General features: G+C 38.1%; 1 protein-coding gene across 3 annotated transcripts in view; it reads right to left on the bottom strand.

The window, feature by feature from the left end:
* The window catches only part of RUNDC3B (RUN domain containing 3B), a 199541-nt gene that overhangs the window by 134396 nt on the left and 42030 nt on the right, over positions 1 to 23115 (bottom strand). The window lies entirely within an intron of this gene.

Below are 23115 nucleotides of genomic sequence, written 5' to 3'. Positions count from 1 at the left end.
TTCCCAAAAAATAACATTTCCTTCTCTCATAGTCAAACACTGAAATCTCCAATAGTACATGGTCCCACACCTTTCCAAACACTTAGATCCTTTATAAAACCAATAAAAGACAAACACATACAGCTAGTAATGTGAAATGAAAAATAAAAGGAAGGAGATACATACAGTTGTGCCACTTCTACGCATCTGCCATTCACTCTATCCTCTTACTTCCATAACATTTTAAACAAATATTAAATTTGGAAAAACATATCCAAAAGGATCTATAACTTGGTACGCTAGTTAAAGCTCATATTAGAACATAATGTTCTTGCTATAACTACAACAAACAAAAATGAAATTTCTCAACATTGAAATGTAAATCAGAATAGAATGCTTTTCATTGCAAATAACATCAATTCCTAATATTTAAACCACATTTACTATCTCTGTCCTAAAACAAAGTTCTCTATATCATTTGTGATTTATAGATCTAAAAACTTATCAAAGTAAAAACAATTTCCATGAAAATCTGACTTAAAGAAATTTTACTACAAAAAATTTACCAAATAAGCATATCGTGACCAGATTTATGGCATTTCTTAACCAATTCCTCACATAAGGTGGGAAACAATTACTGAAAATAGCACAAAACTCAGTTTATAGGGTTTTTGTGTTTGATTTTTTAAGAGACAGGTTCTCACTTTGTCACCCTGGCTGGAGCTCAGTGATGCATTCATAGCTCGCTGCAACCTCAAATTCTTGAGCTCAAGTGATCCTCCTGCCTTCGCCTTGTGAGTAGCTAAGACTACAGGCGCATGTCACCAGGCTCAACTAACGTTTTTACGTTTTTTTTTTTGTAGAGACCAGATCTTGCTATGTTGCCCAGGCTGGTCTCAAACTCCTGGGCTCAATGGATTATCCTGCTGTGGTTTCCCAAAGCATTGGGATTACAGTTGTGAGCCACCATGCCTGGCCTAGATTATGTTTGTTATTTTTTTAAAAAGCTGTTAGTATGCTAGCCTCTGTGCCCTGATTTTCATTTTGGCTGTGAAAGACCATGGGAAAATTTTCTTAAATTTTTCACTTATTTGTAGTATGTAATTGCTTTAATTATAATTTAATACGATTAAACCATTCTAGACAAGTTAAAAGCAACCAGAAATATCTGGACCAAACAACAATCCACTATATTCCAAGTTATCTGTAGTCAAATTTCAACAACTCTCATTTTACAGATGAGAAAAGCAGGCCCAGAGACAAGGCTGCCAAGACCCAGCAATTGGTTTTCTCTGTCACTTCAAGCTGACCTACTCCTTAGGAGATAGGCAGGACCTGACTGATGGAGGATAATTAGTCAGTTGGTTTTCCTGGTTGGTTAGAGTTCTCACTGACAACCCCAGAAGGAAGGGGAAAAAACATGAGGTAGTGAAACATGTAATGGGAAGGAATATAAATATTTTTTATATAAAATGTAAATCCTTAGGAAGTAGAAGTGCTGCTCTTTAAACAAGTGTATGACAAATCTCACATTATTTCAAAGTGGCCCAGAGCTTGTTTGTAGAAGGGGTTCTTATTTGAGATGGAAACAAAACCTTTTGTTATAAAATATATAACGTTAAAAGAAAGTGAAACAGTATTTAACACTATGTAGCTTAGAAAAATAGTTGAGACAAGACCAAAGAAATCAGGTTCAGAAAGCGTTTTGCTCAAGAACAAAATGCATTCAAATACAACAGTATAATTATACCATATAGTTATTACAGGAGTAAGTTTCTGAAATTTCAGGCAAAGGCAGAATCAACTCAGAGATGGATATGCAATAGAAGAATGCTTCTATACTGAATACTGAAGACAGACAGCATTTCCTGACCCAAAAAGTATGTACTTTTCAATATCAAATAATTGATTCATAATTTTATTAATATTGAAATTAGCCCTCACACAGAAAAGACTATTGGCCACTGTTTTAAACAAATAAATTTTCCTTGATAAGACTGAATATGTTTCTAATTCATGAATATGATATTTATTCTTCTATATTTTTCATGTCAGCCATGTTCCAACTTTGTTTTCTATTCATTTCCATTTCTTTGATCATTGAATCACTATCGTGATTGATATAATCGATGAACTTTAACACTAATGCAAAAAGTAAACCTTTAGCTTTTGCCATATTTATTCTATTTTTTTCTCTCTCTCTGCATATATATTTTTTTCTAATAAAGTTGCAGGTAGATACCTTTATATAAATGTACCAAGATGGATTATGGAAAAGACTCCTAGATAAAATGGTCTGCAAATGGATTACCATTTGTAAAACAAATAAAACTAATTATAAGTGATCAGATAATAATTCAAATTTATCACAAGTCTTGTCTATAAATTGGCAGTATCATATAGAACATATTCTATTACTAATATTATTAAGGCGAGTTGCTTAAAATCTTCCACTTTGTATTTATATACGAGGAAAATTTTTCAGTGAAGCAACAGTTAAAAATGCTACAGTACTGTAATTCAGCTAACAATGAGACTATCTTTTATACAGCATTTTTCATCTATTAACAGGTTCTGAAGTTAAAATGTAGTATTATATATAACTTTTCTTAAGCTTTAAAAATACTGCTTTAAAATGCCATTTACAGTAGGTGGTAGGTATTAACACCTTAGAAACAAAGTATTTGTTCATTGATTTAATAATTTTTGAAATATTGAGTACCAAAATTATGCAAATCTTTTGAAGTTTATCAAGTGCAAATCTTTTGAAGTTTAAAAGTCATAACTTTAAAGAAAAGAAAATGTAAAAAATTTTTAATAAAATAAAAATATAGATCACATGAACAATGGCAATCAACTAAACAGTGACAACTATTAATGAAAATACCCTTCATCAAATTAAAGTATTTGAATTTATGGATAATAAGAGTAATAAAAATATTTTAAATTATATCAACTATATCTGTACTATGGGGTCATATCAGGTTCTTATACCAAGAAATCTAAGCCCCAGGCTTAGTGGCTTACACCTGTATTCCTGGCCCTTTAGGAGTGGAAGCAGAAGGATCATTTGAGCTCAGGGGTTCAAGATCAGACTGGGCAACACAGTGAGACTGTCTCTATAAAAAATTTAAAAATTCAAAAAAAAAATCTATGAGAGCTATTTAAAAATTCAAATATTTAAAATAAAAATATAGTGTATATGCAAACACACATAAATATTTGGCATTCAAAATTCTAACATACTTCAGTCAACGCTTAATTAGGCTATATATTAGAACAAATAATACATCAGAATGGGAATTTATCATTAGACTTCTAGCAAAGCAGCTTGCAGCGATATTGTTCACCTTAAGGAAAAGAGGTAACAATACCATAAAATGATTTTGAAAAGGACAACTCAATGAAATTAGAACATCAGAAAGACGTAGGAACTGAGATTATTATTATGATACCCTCCTAAAATGAACAAAGTCCACTAAATTGTGCAATCTTTCCCCTCTTCTATAAAATGAGAAATATTTACTTTCTTTAGATGAGCAATATTAGAGCAATAAAGTAAGTAAAATTGTTGAATTATGTAGCAAAATTAATAAGAAAGCAATTTTCCATGATTAAAAATAAAGTATGACTTGCTCACTACAAGTACTGAAAATTGCTCTATGCTAATTTGCAAAAATCACAAGGTCAAACTGGAAATGTCTCATTAATTTTCTGACAGAAACTCAAAGGGCTACAAACAGATAAATAAACATAAACATGAACTACCATCAGAGATCAATTTCTGTTAAAGACATGAAATTGGATTATACTGTAGACTAAAACATTTCTTTAACTCTCTTACTGTAAAGAAGACATTCAAAAATATCTCAGATAATTTTATCAATAGTAGAATTTATTTAACTCTTTTCATAGTATTATCTTCTTTGTGATAATTGTCCTTCCCCAGAAGCCAAATGTAAATTTTGATTCATTTTATTTGAAGAGATTTTGAAAGTGATGTTCATGTAAAATAAACCTGAAAAATTCCCCAGCGTACCAAAGTTTAGAACCATTAATAAATCTCTCATTCTGTAAATAAGTAAATATTTAAATTGGGAAATGAAAATGATTCCTTGAAAATTCTAGTTTGGTTATAAAATATAAAGATCATTTTGTCTAAATTTCCTTATAAATAAATACAAATAATAAGATTTTGTTCACCCAGAAATACCTATAACAAACACAGTAATTAAGAGTGCTACAATAATATGACTCAAACAGAAGCAAGTAACCAAGTATAAGAGAATTGTGTTATAAAATTTTAGACATTCAAAACAATATAAAACATTACAGAACTAAGATAAGAAAAATATTTCATATGTTTTAAAACAGAAATCATAAAGTCTCAAATGAAAATTATAAAATAACAAACTACCAACAGAAATCACATATGAAGACTAATCAACGGAGAAAAAAGGTCACTACTGATCAAAATGGGTTTATATAAAAATTAGTTCCACATGATAATAAATAGTTTTTTTTCCTATTTTAAGGTAATTAAAAACTCTCTCCACAAAAGAAACAGGCAAAAGTCATGAACAGAAAATGAAAAAAAAACATGAAAATATATTCAATTTCATTTCTAAATAAATATAAGTTAACATAACAAGATTATGTGTATATATATGTATATGTTATATTATATAAAATGTGTAGCTCTCTGTTTTTAGAAACTATGTAGTTATTCTTTTCTCCCAAATCTTAAATGTATTATAAAACATTAATATAAGATTCATTTTATTCCATATGCAATTTAAAACATTGAATCAAATTTACTAAGGTATACATAACCCCGGATGCTTTGAGAGTTACATGAATACGATGATTTTCTGAGATACAATATCTGCTTCAGCTTTCCTAAATTTCCAAGTACATAACTTAAAAGGGTGTTTCTCAGAGTGGCCTCTCCCATTGTCTAAAAGCCAAACTCTGGTGACCTTAAGAGCCAATTTCTTATCTCTGGTATCACGTTTTGGCCTGAGTATATGGGATTTTATTGGATGAATTGTGTTCATATGTTACTACAGAAACAATTTAAGTCTCATTTTACAACAAAAGTTGGAAAATCTTCAAAAATGAACAAAGAAAACTCAAAAGCCAAATGAACAGGTTTATGATTATCCATTGTTTCTAACAGTGTTTACACTGTACTTCAAAAGATGGCCTCATGGGGAGGTAACTGTTTATCATCTAAGTCAGGAAGAGCTTTGAGGTTCAAGCCAGAGTTCCTGAGCAATGCTTAGGTATCACAATAGTTCAATTGGATTAGAGAAATTCTAAAATGTCAAGTCACAGGAGTTCTAACTCGTTTTAAGAGTCCAAATCTAAGTCCTATCAGAAAAAAAATATAGAAAATATTACTCTTACATCAATTTTTCAACAAATAATGACTGAGTTTCTGCCATATCGTAGGCACTGCTCTAGAGATTTGGGGTACACCAATGAACAAAACAGATGAAGATCTTAGCCCTGGTAAAGCTTACATTTTAGTGGAGGTGAAGAAAGATAATAAACAATAATCATAATAAGTACATAACATAATATGCTAGAAGTTAAGACTTAATGTAACTCAGGGGAAAGAGGTCAGGAGTGCTTGAGGTTGAAAGGAGGGGAGGTGATTTATTATTTCAAATATAGTGGAAGGGTTAAACCTCATTGAGTAGTTTTCAAATGGATGAGGGTGTTAACCATTCAGATACTAGAAGAAGTGTGCTCCTTACACAGGAAACAGCCAGTGCAATGGTGCCTTGTGGTAGAATGTGCCTGATATAGTCGAGAAAAATCAAAAGACTGATAAGGGTAGAGAACAGTAACTTGTGGGGGAAAAATTAGCTGTACACAAATATAACTGGAAAAAATATTAAGAATCAATATAAAATCTAAGCTGAATGTGAGTCAGCAAGCCAAATGTTAATAAGTATAATTAGCAGATTAAATTATAGGCAATTTAACAGTGTCTTACATTTAATCATTTTTTCTTTAATAAGTGCTACATTTCTAATTGACAGTCGATATTGCCTGGTATACTCAGCTTTTTCTTTTCTTTCATTTTTTTTTTTTTTTTTTTGGAGATAGAATCTCACTCTGTTGTTCAGGCTGGAGTGGAGTGACACAATCATGGCTCACTGCAGCCTTGGTCTCCTTGGGCTCAGGCGATCCTCCCACCTTAGCCTCCCAAGTAGCTGGGACTACAGATGCATGCCTACATGCTCAGTCAATTCTTTTTTTTTTTTTCTTCTAGAGGCGGGGTTTCACCATGTTGCCCAGGTGGGTCTCAAACTCCTGGGGCTCAAGTGATCTGCCCGCCTTGGCTCCCAAAGTGCTGGGATTACAGGCATGAGCCACTGCACCTGGCTAACTTTTTCATTTTAATCAGTTATTTTCCATATAAACTTTACAAAAATCACTAATACATCCCATCCTCATGTCACCAAGCTGAAGTTTACAATGTTGTCTCTGATGACTTTACTGCTAAATTTCTATTTTTCTTAATCTATGTGGCCTACTAGTCAGTCCATAAATAATCAAAGTCACAGATGACATTTTAAAGAATTGTAATTTTCATTTGAGGTACTTCTATGCCTCTTTCTTGTGTAAAGCCTTCCCTCACCCATCCAAGAAAAAGATTTACTCCTTTGTGTTACATCATGCTCATTAATATATTTCTATTATGACTTGATGACATTAGTACACACAATTACTTGTTAATGTGTCCTTATTCTACCTTTCAAGACTGAGTTTCATGTGAAAGCATACCTTATTAATCTCATATCCTGGGCCCCCATCACAGGGCCTAATTTGTTGTTGAATAAGAGAATGAATGAGGTAAAGAGAATAGAAAAATTGTAAGAAAAAAAAATTGTGGATGGAGGGAAGCCAAAAAAAGCAGAAAGTATACATCAAGTGTCAAATTTAAGGCATCCGTTTCAGAAAAAGAACAGGGAACTCAGATTATGATTCATTTCCAAAGCAGAGAAAAAGTAGAAGTAATACTTGGCCAAGAAAAATATGGAGGGGTGATGGTAAAGGAGTATTCCTTGGGACTTCTTTTTACGGTGCTCTGTGACAATTGTCCAGCTTTCTAAAGTAAGTGAGGATCAAGGAGTTAGAATCTTATATATTATAATCAGAAAGTGGGATCCTCCCCATTTTAAAATGTTCTAATGGGAAGCAATAGAATTTGGGGGAGTTATACATTTATTCTTTAAACTTGCTGTTGCTATGAGTTTTGAAAAACAGACGGAGTCACGTAACCATGATTATGAGACACATAACAGTTTCATCATGCAAAGAAACTCCTTCATCATGATGATTGTCAATCCCCACCCTGCAACCTTTAATCCCTAGTACCACTTATCTATTCTCTGATACTACAGTTTGGTCTTTCCTAGAATGTCATATAAATGGAATCATACGTAACCTTTAGGGTTTTGCTTCTTTCATTTATCCATAATGTATCTGACATTTATACATGTTGTTGTGTGTGGAAATTTTTTTTCCTTTTTATTACTGAGTTTGTCCAGTGTATGAACATACAACAGTTTATCCAGGCATCACATGAAAGATACTTGGGTTGTTTCCAGTTTTTGACAGTTTTGAATAAAGCTGCTATAAACAGGTTTTTGTGTGAACTTATGTTTTCCTTTCTCTTTAGTAAAAGTGTGGGATTTGGTACTACTGGGAAATAAAAGTATATTTAACATTATAAGAAACTGACAAGCTGTTTTCCAAAGAGGTTCTACCATTTTGCACTCCCACCAGCGAGGTATAAGAGTTCAAATTTGCTCCTCACCCCCAAAAGAGCTTGATAAAGGTGTGTAGTGCCACCTAATATGGTTTGAATTTGCATTTTCCTAATTACTAATGATGTTGAACATCTTTTCATTTGTTTACTTGCCATATGCGCATCTTCTTTGATGAAATATCTGTTCAACTCTTTGAACATTTCAAAATTGGATTGGTTTTCATATTATTAAGGTTTTTGTAGCAATTCTTTGTATATTATGCATACAATCCCTTTGTCAAACACGTGATTTGCAAATATTTTTTCCTGGTCTATGCCTTGTCTTATCATTAACAGTGTCTTTCAGGGAGTAAAAGCTTTTAATTTTGATGAGGTCCACTTTATCAATTTTTTTTGTTTTATGGATTGTACTTTTGTTGTTATATCTAAAATCTGTTTGCCTAATTAAACAAAGACATTCTACATTTTTAAGAGTTTTATACTTTTACATTTTGTGTTTACGCCTATAACCCACCTTGAGCTAAATGTGAGGTAAGCAACAAGGTTCACTTTTTTTTTGCACACAGGTATTCAATTAATCCTAGCCTATTATTCTTAAAGGTTATCACTTTTCCATTAAATTGTCTTTGCATTAGCAAAATGAATCAAGCATATTTATGTGTATCTTTTTCCAAACTCTCTATTCTATCCTTTTTTTTTTTTTTTTGAGATGGAGTCTCACTCTGTCGCCAGGCTGGAGTGCAGTGGCACGATCTTGACTCACTGCAATCTCTGCCTCCTGGGTTCAAGCAATCCTCCTGCCTCAGCCTCCTGCGTAGCTGGGACTACAGGCACATGCCACCATGCCCAACTAATTTTTTGTGTTTTTAGTAGAGACGTGATTTCACCATGTTGGCCAGGATGGTCTCGATCTCTTGACCTCATGATCCGCCCGCCTCGGCCTCCCAAAGTGCTGGGTCTATTCTATTTATCTATATGTATAAGCTTTTACCAATAACACACTGATTACTGCATCTTAACAGTAAGTCTTAAAATCAGATAATTTGAGTTTCCAACTTAGTTCTTCCTTCATGAAAGTGTTTTGCCTATTCTAGTTACTTTGTCTAGCCATATAAATTTTAGAGTAAGTTTTATATCTACAAAAAAAGGTTTCTAAAACTTTGAGATTGCATTGAACCTATAGAACAATATGAAAAGAACTGACATCTTAACAACGAGTTTTCCAATCTGTAATGAAGAATTATCCATCCAAAATATCAACAGTATCAATGTTGAGAAACCCTGTTGTAAACTTCTGTAGATGCCCTTTAAGGAACTTTTCTTCTAATGCCTAGCTGTAAAGATTTTTTTAATATGAATTAAAGTTGAATTTTGTCAAATGCTTTTCTATGCACCTATTAGTAGGATCCTATGATTTTTATTCTTTAGTCTGCTAATAAAATGAAATACATCCATTTTCAAGTACTGAAGCATTCTTGCATTCCAGTTTGATCTGTCAATATTTATTGAAGATTCTGATGTCTGTGTCCACGAGGTGTATTGGTATGTACAGTCATTTCTTGTTTTAATGTATTTCACTTTATTGTGCTTTGCAGATACTGTATTTTTTACACGTTGAAGGTTTGTGTCAACCCTGCATCCAGCAAGTCTTTCAGTGCAATTTTTCCAATAGCATGTGCTTACTTTGTGTCTCCCTGTCATGTTTTGGTAATTCTCACAGTATTTCAAACGTTTTCATTATTATTGTATCTGTTACGGTGAACTGTGATCAGTGATCTTTGATGTTACTATTGTAATAATTTTGGGGCGCCATGAACCACACCTGTATAAAATGGCAAGCTTAATTGATAGATGTGTGTGTTCTGAATGCTCCAGCTACTGGCCATTTCCCATCTCTCTCTTTCTCCTCAGGTCTCCCTATTCCCTTGAGACACAACAATATTGAAATTAGGCCAATTAATAATCCTATAATGGCCTCTAAGTGAAGAGTGGCATGTATCTCACTTTAAATCAAAAGCTGTACATGATTAATCTTATTGAGGAAGGCATGTCAAAAACTGAGATAGCCAAAACCTAGGCCTCTTGTGCCAGTTAGCCAAGTGGTGAATACAAACAAAAAGTTCAAAGGAAATTAAAAGTACTACTCCAGTGAACACATGAAGGAAGTGAAAGAGCCTTACTACTGATATGAAGAAAGTTTGAGTGGTCTGAATAGAAGACCAAACCAGCCACAACATTCTCTAAAGCCAAAGCCTAATCCACAGTAAAGTCCTCTCTTTAATGCTAAGAAGGATGAGAGAGTCAAAGACGCTGCAGAAGAAAAGTTTGAAGCTAGCAGAGGTTGGTTCATGAAGTTTCAGAAAAAAAGCCATCTCTGTACATAAAAAAAATAATAATAATAAAAGAAAAAGGTGAAGCAGCAAGTGCTGATGGAGAAGTTGTGGTAACTTATCCAGAAGACTGAACTAAGATAACTGATGAAGGTGGCTACACTAAACAACAGATTTTCAATTTAGACCTAACAGCTTTATATTGGAAGAAGATGCCATCTAAACCTTTCATAGTAAAAGAAGAGAAGTTAATGCCTGGCTTTAATGCTTCAAAGGACAGGCTGACTCTCTTATTAGGGGCTAACACAGCTGGTGGCTTTAAGTTGAAGCCAATGCTTATTTACCATTCCAAAAAATCCTAGGGTACTTAAGAATTATGCTAAATCTACTCTGCCTGAGCTCTATAAATGGAGCAACAAAGCCTGGATGACAGCTCCTCTATTTACAGTTTGGCTTACTAAATATTCAAAGCCCATTGTTTTGATCCACTACTCAGAAAAAAGATTCCTTTCAAAGTATTACTGCTCACTCACAATGCACCTAGTCACCCAAGAACTATGACAGAGATGTACCAGGAGATTAATGTTGTTTTCATGGCTTCTAACACAACATCCAATCTGTAGCCCAGGGATCAGGGAGTAATTTAGACTCAAGTCTTACTATTGAAAAAGTATATTTCTTAAGGCTCTAGCTTCCATAGACAATGAGTCTTCTGATGGATCTGGGCAAAGTAAATTGAAAATCTTCTGGAAAAGATTCATCAAGAACATTCGAGATTTATGAGAAGAGGTTAAAATATCAACATTAACAGAATATCAACATTAACAGGAATTTGGAAAAAGTTGATTCCAACTCTCATGGATGACTTAGAGGGGTTCAAGACTTTGATGGAAGAAGTCACTGCAGATAACATGGAAATAGCAAGAGAACTAGAAGTGAAACTTGAAGATGTGACTGAATTATTGCAATCTTATGACCAAACTTGAACAGATGAGGAGTTCCTTCTTATGGATGAGCAAAGAAACTGGTTTCTTGAAATGGAATGTACTCCTGGTGAAGACACTGTGAACATTACTGAAATGACAACAACAGAAGATTTAAGATATTAAATGAACTTAGTTGATAAAGCAGTGGCAGGGCTTGAGAGTATTGACTCCAATTTTGAAAGAAGTTCTACTGTGGGTAGAATGCTACCAAATAACTTTGCATGCTACAGAGAAACCTTTCGTGAAAGGAAGAGTCCATGATGCAGCAAAATTCACTGCTGCCTCTTTGTTGCTGTTGTTGAGATGGGGTCTTGCTATATTGCCCAGACTGGTCTGGAACTCAAGTGATCCTCCTGCCTTGGCTCCCAAGTGCTGGGATTATAGCTGTAAGCCACTGTGCCCAGCCCACTGTTGTCTTAAGACATTGTCATATCCACCCCATCCTTCAGCAACCAGCACATCAATCAGTCAGCAGCCATCAATATTGAGGCAAGACCCTCCACCAGCAAAAACGTAATGACTTGCTGAAGGCTCAGAAGATTGTTAGCATTTTTAGCAGTAAAGTATTTTAATTAAGATATGTACATTTTTTAGACATAATGCTATTACACACTTAATAGATTACAGTGTACTGTAAATACAACTTTTAATACGCACTGGGAAAACCAAAAATTTCGTGTGACTTGCTTTATAGCAATATTTACTTTATTGAATTAGTCTTGAACTGAACCAGCAATATACCTCAGTATGAGTAGAGTTTCCTTTTCTTGTAATATTTTGTCTAATTTTGTATCAGGCTAATAGTTTCCTTATAAAATGAGTTGAGAAATGTTATTGCCTATTTTCTGAGATGAATAGGATTACTATTATTACCTTAATGGCTGGTTGCAATCAACAGCAAAAATATCTAGGCCTGGAGTTTTCATTGTCAGAAGGTTTTAAATACTGATTCAACTTCTTTAATAGATACAGGACCATTTCTGTTATCTATTTCTTTATGAGTTTTGTTAGGATTTGTCTTTCAAGAAATTGGCCCATTTCCTCCACAATTAACTTATTATCCTTTGAACGTAGGGTCTGTAGTTATATGACCTCTTTCATTCCTGATATTGGAAATTTGTATCCTCTCTCATTTTCTTGGTCAGTCTAACCAGAAGTTTATGAATTTTATTAATGATTTCAAGCGATCATCCTTTCATATCACCAATTATTGTTTTTGTTTTTAATTTCATTGATTTCTGCTTTTATCTATTATTTTCTTCATTTTGCTTGTTTTGGGTTTTTCTCTTCTTTATTTAGTTTCTTTTTCTGTTTTCTTTTCTTTTCTTTTTTTTGAGATGGAGTTTCACTCTTGTTACCCAAGCTGGAGTGCGATGGCATGATCTCGGCTCACTGCACCCTCTGCCTCCCGGGTTCAAGTGATTCTCCTGCCTCAGCCTCCTAAGTAGCTGGGATTACAGGCATGCACCACCATGCCTGGCTAATTTTTTGTATTTTTGGTAGAAACGGGGTTTCACCATGTTAGCCAGGCTGGCCTTAAACTCCTGACCTAGGGTGATCCACTCGCCTTGGCCTCCCTAAGTGCTGGGATTACAGGCGTGAGCCACCGTGCCCGGCCCCTTTTTTAGTTTCTTAAGGTGAAAAGCTTAGGTTACTGATTTCAGACCATTCTTTCTAAGTAAGTTTTTAATGTTTTACATTTCCTTCTAAGTGCTGCTTTAACTGCATGCTACACATTTTGATGCCATGCATTTTAGCTTTTCATTCAGTTCAAAAGACTAATTTTCCTCGAGAATCCCTCTTTGATCCAAGAGTTATTAGCAAAGACTTGGAACCAACCCAAATGTCTATCAATGATAGACCGAATTAAGAAGATGTGGCACATACACACCATGGAATACTACGCAGCCACAAAAAGGGATGAGGTCATGTCCTTTGCAGGGATATGGATGAAGCTGGAAACCATCATTCTCAGCAAACTATTACAAGATCAGAAAACCAAACACTGCATGTTCTCACTCATAAGTGGAAGTTGAACAATGAGAACACATGGACACAGGGTGGGGAACATCATATACTGGGGCCTGTCTGGGGGTGGGTGGCTAGGGTAGGGATAACATTAGGAGAAATACCTAACGTAGGTGACAGGTTGATGGGTCCAGCAAACCACCATGGCACATGTATACCTAAGTAACAAAACTGCACCTTCTGTACATGTAACCCAGAACTTAAAGTATAATTTGTTTAAAAAAGTGTATTTTTACATTTTCAAACATTTGGTGATTTTTGAGATATCTTCTGTTCTTGATATCCAGTTTCATTCCATTACAGAGAACATACTTTATATGATTTCAATTCTTTTAAATTTGCTAAGGTTTCTTTTATGGCTCAGAATAAGATCTCTTTTTTAATGTCCCACTTGCCCTCGAAAAGAATATATATTCTGCCACTGAGGAGTATTTTATAAATGTTAATTATAAATGTTGGGGTGGCCAGGCACAGTGGTTCACACTTGTAATCTCAGCACTTTGAAAGGCTGAAGTGAGAGGACCGCTTGAGCCCAGTAGTTCGAAACCAGCCAGGGCAACATAGTGAGACCTAGCCTCTACAGAAAAATAAAAAAATTAGCTGGGTGTAGTGGTGTGTGCCTGTAGTCCCAGCTACTCAGGAACCTGAGGTGGGAGAATCATTTGAGCCTGGGGATGTGGAGGCTGCAGTGAGCCATGATTGTGCCATTGCACTCCAACCCGGGTGACAGGGTGAGATCCTGTCTTAAAAAGAAGTTGGGGGCCAGGCACAGTGGCTCACGCTTGTAATCCCAGCACTTTGGGAGGCCGAGGCAGGCGGATCACGAGGTCAGGAGATGGAGACCATCCTGGCTAACACTGTGAAACTCCATCTCTACTAAAAATACAAAAAAAATTAGCCGGGCATGGTGGCGGGCACCTGTAGTCCCAGCTTCTTGGGAAGCTGAGGCAGGAGAATGGTGTGAATCCAGGAGGCAGAGCTTGCAGTGAGCCGAGATCGTGCCACTGCACTCCAGCCTGGGAGAAAGAGCAGGACTCTGTCTCAAAAAAAAAAAAAAAAAAAAAAAAAGAGTTGGGGTGTTTTATAAATGTCAGTTGGCTGATAATATTGCCAAGATCTTTTGTACCCTTACTAATTTTCTGTTTACTTGATCTACTATTATGAGAGGAGTGTTGACATTGCTAAGTATAATGTAGATTTTTCTATTTTCTCCTCTCAGTTCTGTTAGCTTTTGCTTTTCAGACTCTGTTATCAGCTGCATACATACTTTGGTTTTGTTCTGTCTTCTTGGCAAATTAATCTGCTTTTTAATATGTAAATGTCCAACTTCATCCCTGTCAGTTTTCTTTGTTCTGAAATCTACTTTGATATATAATTAAATCTACTCCAACTTTCTTTCAATTACTTTCTGCATGGAATAACTTTTTCTATCCTTTTAACCTATCTTTATCACTATAATTAAAATGGGTTTCTGTATATATTGAGTCCTTTTTTTACTCAGTCAAAAAATCTCTTTTAATTGGTGTGCTTAGGCCATTTATATTTAACATATCTATTAATAAGGTTTGATTTAGGTCTACATTTTATTGTTTGTTTTCTGTTTATCCCTTTTTTCACCACCTTCTTTTTGGATAACTTTCATGTTTTAATGTTCCATTTTAATTTATTTATTGGCTTTTTTGGCAAAAACTCTTAGTATCTTTATAGTCACTACTTTATGAAATACAATACCTAATATTTAATAGTCTACAGTTAACATTTTACCATTTCAACTAAATATATATAATCACATAGTTCCCTTTACTCTGTAGCCTTTGCTTTAAAGGTCACTTGTACTATATATGCAAACCAGGAAACCTTCCCCAGCAATGCCATAATTTTGCTTTCAAGAGTAGAGTCAGGACCAGGCACGGTGGCTCACACCTGTAAGCCCAGAACTTTTGGAAGCTGAAATGGGAGGATTGCTTGAGTAGTCATATTGAAAGACCTTAATAGAGGAGAAAAACTCTGCTGTATTTATTTAGATATTCACAGTTTCTGTTGCTCTTTCTTCATTCATGAAGTTCCAAGTTTTCTGATATCATCTCCCTTTAGCCTGAAGAACTTTTATTAGCATTTCTTTTAGACCAGATTTGCTAGTAATAATTCTCAGTTTTCCTTTATCTGGGAATTTCTTTATTTTGTCCTCATCTCTGAAGTACATTTTCACTGAATACAGAATTCTGGGTTAGCAGTGCTTTTCTTTTAGAACTCTAAAGATGCTATTTCACTGTCATCTGTCCTCCATGGTTCCTGTTGAAAACCCTGCATTCACTTGAACTGTTGTTCCCTATATGTAATAAATTATATTTCTCTGGTTGGTTTCAAGATTTTTTGCTTTAATATTTTATGTTTAGAAGTTTGATTATGATGTGTTTAAGAGCAGTTAACTTTAAGTTTATCCCTTTTGAGGTTGTGTTGGTTTTTTTGTTTTGTTCTATTTTGGATTTTTGTGTGTGTATGTATGGTGAGAACACTTGAGATCTACTATCATAGCAATTTTCAAGTACACAATATAGGTCTCCAGCACTTAATCATCTTATAACTGAAGGCTTGTACACTTTGACCAATATCTCCCCTTTTCTCCTATCCCCCAGCCTCTGGTAATCAACATTTTACTCTCTGTTACTATAAGTTTGACTCTTTTTAGGCTCCATATCTAATACATGAGATCACGTGGTATTTGTCTTTCTGTGTCTTGCATATTTCATGTAGCTTAGTGTCCTCCAGGTTCATCTGTTACTGCAAATCGCAGGATTTCCTTTTTTTTTTTAAATCTGAAATGGTATTCCATTGTGGTGTGTGTGTGGGGGTGTGTGTGTGTGTGTGTGTGTGTTATATACACTGTAGTTTATTAATCCATCCTTCTGTTGACAGCCACTTAGGTTGTCTTAATATCTTGGCTACTGTTAAAAATCCTGCAATAAACATAGAAGTGCAAATATCTCTCCCAAATACTGATTTTATTTTCTTTCAATAAATAACCCAGAAGTAGAACTGCTGGATCATACGGCAGTTCTACTTGTAATTTTTTGAGGAACCTCCATACTGTTTTCCATAATGGGTGTCCTAATCTACATTCCCACCAATAGAGTAGGAAGGGTCCCTTTTCTCCACATCCTTGCCAACACTTGTTATCTTTTGATTGTTTTTTATACTAGCCATCTAGACAGATGTAAGGCATTATTAAATTTTGTGGTTTAGATTTGCATTTCTCTGATGAGTAGTGACATCGAGTGTCTTTTCATATATCAGTTGGCCATCTGTACGCTTTCTGATCCTCTGCCCATTTTTATTATTTAGTAGAAAGGAATATGAGTGATTTTAAGATTAGGCAAGGAGTTGTGATCCAGGTAATGGCACATGGTAAAGGCATTTATCTTTTTTTTTTTTTTTTGAGACAGGGTCTTGCTCTGTTGCCCAGGCTGGAGTGCAATGGCATGATCTTGGCTCACTGCAACCTCTGCCTCCTAGGTTCAAGCAATTCTCGGGCCTCAGCCTCCCGAGGAGCTGGGACTACAGGCGTACACCACTACACCTGGCTAATTACTGTGTTTTTAGTAGAGATGGGGTTTCACCATGTTGGCCAGGCTGGTTGTCTTGAACTCCTGACCTCAAGCAATCCACCTGCCTTGGCCTCCCAAAGTGATGGAATTATAGGTGTGAGCCACTGCATCTGGCCTCTTTGCCCATTTTTTAATTGTTGTTGTTGTTGTTTTCTACTGAGTTTCTTAAATATTCTGGATATTAGCACCTTATTGGAGACATGGTTTACACATGTTATCTCTCATTCTGTAAGTTGCCTTTTCATTTTGTTAATTGTTTCCTTTGCTGTGCAGAAACTTCATTTGTTTGTTTGTTTGTTTGTTTAGACAGGGTCTTGTTCTATCACCCAGCCTGGAATATAGTGATGAGGTGATAGCTCACTGAAGCCTCAAACTCCTGGGTTCAACCAACCCTGCTGCCTCAGCCTTATGAGTAGCTGGGACTACAGGTGCATGCCACCACGTGTGGCTAATTTTTTAACTTTTTGTAGAGATGGGAATCTCACTATGTTGCCCAGGTAGGTCTCAAAGTCCTGGCACTCCTGACCTCAAACAATCCTCCAGTGTCAGTGTTGCAAAGCACTAGGATTACAAGTATGAGCTACTACACTTGGCTTGAAACTTCTCAGTTTAATGTCGTTCCACTTATTTATCTTTTCTTTGTTGCCTGTACTTTGGGTGTTAAGTCCAAAAATATCTTTGCCAAGAGCAATGTCAATTAGCTTTTCCCCTATATTTGCTTTTAGTAATTTTACAGTTTCAGGTCTTAGGTTAAATTATTTAATTTGTTTTGAGTTGATTTTTGTGTATGATATAAGAGAAAGGTCTGATTTCTCTCTCTTTCTTTGTTTTCTTTCTTTCCTTCTTTCTTTTTCTTTTTTTTTTTGCATGTGAATATTCAGTTTTCTGAACACTATTTACTGAAAAGATTATCCTTTCCCTATTGTGTACTCTTGGTGTCTTGTCAAAAATAAGTTGACTATAATATGCATACATTAATTTCTGGGTTCTCTAGTTTGTTCCATTGCTCTATGTATCTGTTTTTGTTTTAGTACCAAGTTGTTTCAATTACTATAGCATTGTAACATAGTTGAAAATCAGAAAGCATAATGCCTTCAGCTTTGTTTCTTTTGCTCAGGGTTGCTTTGGCTACTCAAGATTGGAGGTTTGATATAAATTTTAGGAAACATTTCCATTTTCTATGAAAAATGTCATTAAAATTTTGAAAAAGATTGTATTGATAAGAGACTTGGACATCAGGAAGACTGGCAGACTCTGAACAGATCTTTGGAGGGAAGGCATTTAGAGTGGACGGAGGGAAGGCATTTAGAGTGGACGGAGGGAGGAAGCAGATACTGGGTGGAAGAGGGAGGAAGCAGGGAACCCAGCATGGGGAGGCTAAGCACAGGGACTTGTTCCTAGCCCTCAGCATCTTCTGGGGAAAAGGCAAGTTGAACAAGTGAGGAGCAGCCCACTCTCACCACAGACTGCCAGGATCCTAGCAGCAGGAGATCATTTCCCCAACAGACATTTGAGCTGGCAGGGAGAGATGCCTGAAAAGGCTGTAGGTACAGGGCTCCAGCCTGTGCAAAACCAAGAGGGCTTGGAACAGGAAGAGCTGCCCTGGAGCACATCCAAGGATGCCCCTCCCCCAAGGCTTACCATGCTCATCTGGGAGCCTTTAGCCTTAGGGTGACCGTCAGACCTGGACAGAGAAGGCACTCTTGCCTGTAGGACGAAGCCAGTCTGATCTAAGCACCTTCCTGTCGGCTAGCCTCTCCTTGGGCGCCAGCCTACCACGCCCACTTGCAATGCGGCCTCAGATGCCCAATCAGGGTGCTTCCTGGGGGCCTTATCATGCCTTCTTTGCTGGCGGACAATTCTTGACCATCACAGAGTTCCAACAGATCAGCCCCTGCCAATATATACTAGCCCACACACAGCTTACCCCCAAGGCAGACTTGCCTCACCTACTTTACTGGCATACACTACTTGCCCATGCCCTGACTCCCCACTGCTTTGCTGGCACATGTCACCCTCCTCTCCCATCCCATGCTGGTGCATGTATGTGTGTGCACCCTAACACCCTAGAACTGCCAGCATGAGTGTACCCTGCCATTATTCCCCCACTGATGTGTGGGCACAGAGATACACTGCCACCGATGTGAATGCGCACAATGATACCGGCAACCACACCCCTGCCAGCACCCTGCCCCTGCCATGATAGCAGCAAGAGAGCATGCATGGATGCCAGTACCCCCACCCCTGCCACAACTGCATAAGTACCTGCATGTACATCACTGCCCCGCTTCCACTGGTACCCTGCCCCAGCCAATGAGGGTGTACCTCACTATACTTCTGCAGATGCTGGCACACATGAAGGAGCATGAATCCCACTGCCACCACCTCGATGAAGTGCTTTGGCCGGTACCACCCATAGGAGTATTGTGACCAGTGGACTGAAAACACCTTGGCCCTTCCAGTGCAGCATCTTCCTAACCTTGAGGGGCCAGAGAACAAAGCCAGGGGCCGGGTACCAGTTCCCCAGAGTTATAGCACACAGCCTAGGAGTGCTGAGCTAAGCCTTGGCCCACTAAAATCTTCCAGAAATGAAGCCAGTTGACTGAACCTACCTTATATCATAATCAAACACCCAAGGGCATCAAAGAATATAAAAGCAAAAAAACCCATCCAAGGACAGCAACATCAAAGGTTGAAGGAACATCAGCCCACACATGAGAAAGAACCAGCACAAGACCTCTGGCAAATCAAACAGTCAAAGTGTCTTATTACCTCCAAACAACTACCTAGTTTCCCAGCAATGGTTCTTAACCAGGCTGAAATGGCTGAAATGAGTGACATAGAATTCAGAACATGGATAGGAATGAAGATCATCAAGATTCAACAGAATGTCAAAACTCAATCCAAGGAAGCTAAGGAATATGACAAACTGATACAGAAGCCGAAATATAGAAGGGCCATTTTAAGAAAGAAGCAAACTGACCTGACAGAGATGCACACTTCGAGAATTTCATAATGTAATCGCAAGTATTAATAGCAGATTCGACCAAACTGAGGAAAGAATCTCAGTGCTTGAAGACTGGTTCTTGAAATTAGCTCAGTCAGAAAAAGAAAAAAGAATAAAAAGGAATGAACAAAACCTCTGAGAAATATGGGATTATGTAAAGAGACAAAATATATGATTCATTGCCATCCCTGAAAGAGAGGGAGACAAAGCAAGGAAACTGGGAAACATATTTGAGGATAACAACCACGAAAATGTCCCAAACCTCTCTAGAGAAGTCAACATTCAAATTCAAGATATGCAGAGAATCCTGCAAAATACTATACAAGATGACCATTCCCCAAGACATATATAATCATTAGATTTGCCAAAGTCAAAATGAAAGAAAAAATGTTACAGGCAGCAAAACAAAAGGGGAAGGTCACCTAAAAAGGGAACCCCATCAGGCAAACAGCAAACCTTTCAGCAGAAACCCTACAAACCAGAAGAGTTTGGGGTCCTAAATGCAGCATTCTTATAGAAAAGGAATTCCAGGGGAGTAGCCAGGATGGCCGACTAGAAGCAGCCAGTGTGCATGGCTCTCATGGAGAAAGACAAGTTAATACAGCACCTTCAATTGAAACATCCAGGTACTCACATTGGGATTAATCAAGGAAACAACTTGACCCATGGAGAATGAAGAAAAGCAAGACAGGACAACAGCCCACCCAGGAGCAACACAGAGCCAGGGGAACCTCCCCTGCCCAGGGAAGCAGTGAGTCAATGTGTGACCTCAGGAAACCACACTTCTCCCATGAATATCTGCAAACCTTGGGTCAGGAGATCTCCTTGTGAACCCACTCCACCAGGGCCTTCAGTCTCACAGACAGAGCTACATGGAGTCTTGGCAGAGCTGCTGCTCAGACATGCATGGAAACCCTGGAGGCTTAGATACTGGGCTTTCCAGCAAAAGAAGCTGCAGCTCTGGCAAAGTGGAAGTTTAGACCCCTGTACATACCCCTTGGAAAGAGGCTGAATCTAGAGGGCTAAGCAGCCAAAACCTACAGGCCCCACTTCCACGGCACCCCACAAGATAAGACCCACTGGCTTGGAATTCTACCCAGCCACCGGTAGCACTGCACCTCCCTACAGAGGAGCACCCAGGGGAGGGGTGGGCCACCATCTATGATGTTTGGGCACCTTAGCCATTCCAGCCTCTGGGCTTTGGGGAGTCCAAGCTGACCAGAGGTGGAAAGGATCCCCCAGCATAGCACAACTGCTCTACCAAAATGTGGCTAGACTGCTACTTTAAGCAGGTACCTGATCCTGTTCCTCCTATGGATGGAATCTCCCAAGTGGGGCCTCTAGCCATCCCTGCCTGTGTTCTCCAGACAACACAGATTTGAATTCTCCCTGGGATGGTGCTCCCAGGGGGAGAGGCAGGTCACCATCTTTGCTGTCTGGGTGACTCAGTCATTCCTACCTTTGGGATTTGGAGAGTCTGAGCTGACCAGGGGCAGAAAAGACTCCACAGAAAGCACAGCTGCTCTACCAAAATGTGGCCAAACTGCTTAAGTGGGTCCCCAGTCCCACTCCTCTTCACTGGGCAGGACCTCCCAACCAGGGCCTCTGGCACTCCTGCCTGTGTTCTCCAGCCAACAGAGAGCTGAATTCTCCCTGGACAGTGCTCCCGGGGGGAGTGGCACGCACCATCTTTGCTGTTTTCATGACTTAGCTGTTCCAGCCTTCAGGTTTCAGCGTGTCTGAGGCAACCAGGGGCTGAAGAGGACCTCCAGCACAGCACAGCACAGCACAGCACAGCACAGCACAGCACAGCACAGCTGCTCTACCAACACATGGCAAGACTGCATTTTTAAGTGGGTCCTCAATCTTGCTCCTTCTTACTGGGTGGGACCTCCCAGGTCTCCATTCACCTCTTACAGGTGCCTTTGGGCCAGCAACAGGCCTGTACCTCCCTGGGACAAAGCTCCCAGAGGGAGGGACAGGCTCTCATCTTTGCTGTTTTGTGGCCTTCACTGGCGATACCTCCAGGTACTAGAAAATCCGAGGCAACTAGGTACTGGAGCAAACATACCACAGCAGCCCTATGGAAAATTGGCCAGAGTGTTAAGTAGGTGCCCATTCTCATATCTCCTCACCAGACAGGTCTTCCAGGCTTGGGTCTCCAGCCATCCCCCACCAGAGCTACTGAGCAAGTAGCAACTTGGCAACTTCCTGGACAGGGCCTCTAGGGAAAACTGAAAGTCTCTCTGAGACTGCCTCTGCAGTGGATCTGCCCTTGCCGGACCAATAAGAGAGTAAAAACCCTAAGTGTCGTATCCACACCTCCAACCAGCTGTAATCAGCCCAAGGAGAGGAGGCCAGTACATCTCCCACAGGTCTCACACACCCCACAGTGCTTGTGACTAGACAGGGAACCCTTGGCTTGGGGCCACAGTACAGACCCTCCATCCTGGGCTGATTGCCCTGAGGTGCTGCTGACCTATATCTCTCTGGGTTGGAGCCCCCAGGAAACAAGCAAATGATCCTCAGTCACAACTACTACTAAGATCCCTTTCTCTGCTGCCTCCAACTTGAGAAAGAAACATAAACACTGAGATCGCCCCAAAGCTGCAGTGGGCAGCCCAGAAGTACCAAATCACAATCTACAGCCAGCATTTAAGGGGGAGAGAAAATCACACTTTCAGAACATTGAGAGAAAATAAAGCTGCAATTGTGAGGAAACATAGGGGAGCCACACAACCAAACAAGAGTCTACCAACTGACCAAAAAGCCTAAGCCACCTGCTGGATCACACCCCAAGGCTTTGACATCAAAAATACCTCACTAATGTATCCACCTCTGAAACCAGAGTCAAGAAGTCAGCTTCAAATAAAGACACTGCACAAAGCCTTGGCCTGGTGAAAACATCCAAAAGAGAAGTCTGTTGACTATACTTAATCTACAATGCAGATAAAGGAACACCCACACACAGAGATGAGAAAGAACCAGTGCAAGAGCTCCAGTAACTCAAATGGTCAGAGTATTGTATGCCATCCAAATGACCACACCCATTCCCCAACAAGAGTTTTTAATCAGGCTGTACTGGCTGAAATAACAGAAATACAATCCAGACTATGGATAGGTACAAAGATCACTGAGACTCAGGAAGATGGCAAAACCCAATCCAAGGAAAATGAGAATCACAATAAAGTGATACAGGAGCTGAAGGATGAAATAGCTGGTATAAAAACAGAACCCAGTGGGTCTGACAGAGCTGAATAACACAATACAATAATTTCACAATGCAATTACAAGTATTGACAGCAGAAGAAACCAAGCTAACAAAAGAATCTCAGCACCTGAAGACTGGTTCTCTGCAATAAGAAAGTCAGATGAAAATAATGAAAGAGGAATA

This window comes from Nomascus leucogenys, chromosome 11 (assembly GCF_006542625.1).
Source record: "Nomascus leucogenys isolate Asia chromosome 11, Asia_NLE_v1, whole genome shotgun sequence".
Lineage (NCBI taxonomy): Eukaryota > Metazoa > Chordata > Mammalia > Primates > Hylobatidae > Nomascus > Nomascus leucogenys.
This window is presented reverse-complemented; position numbering and strand designations above follow the sequence as displayed.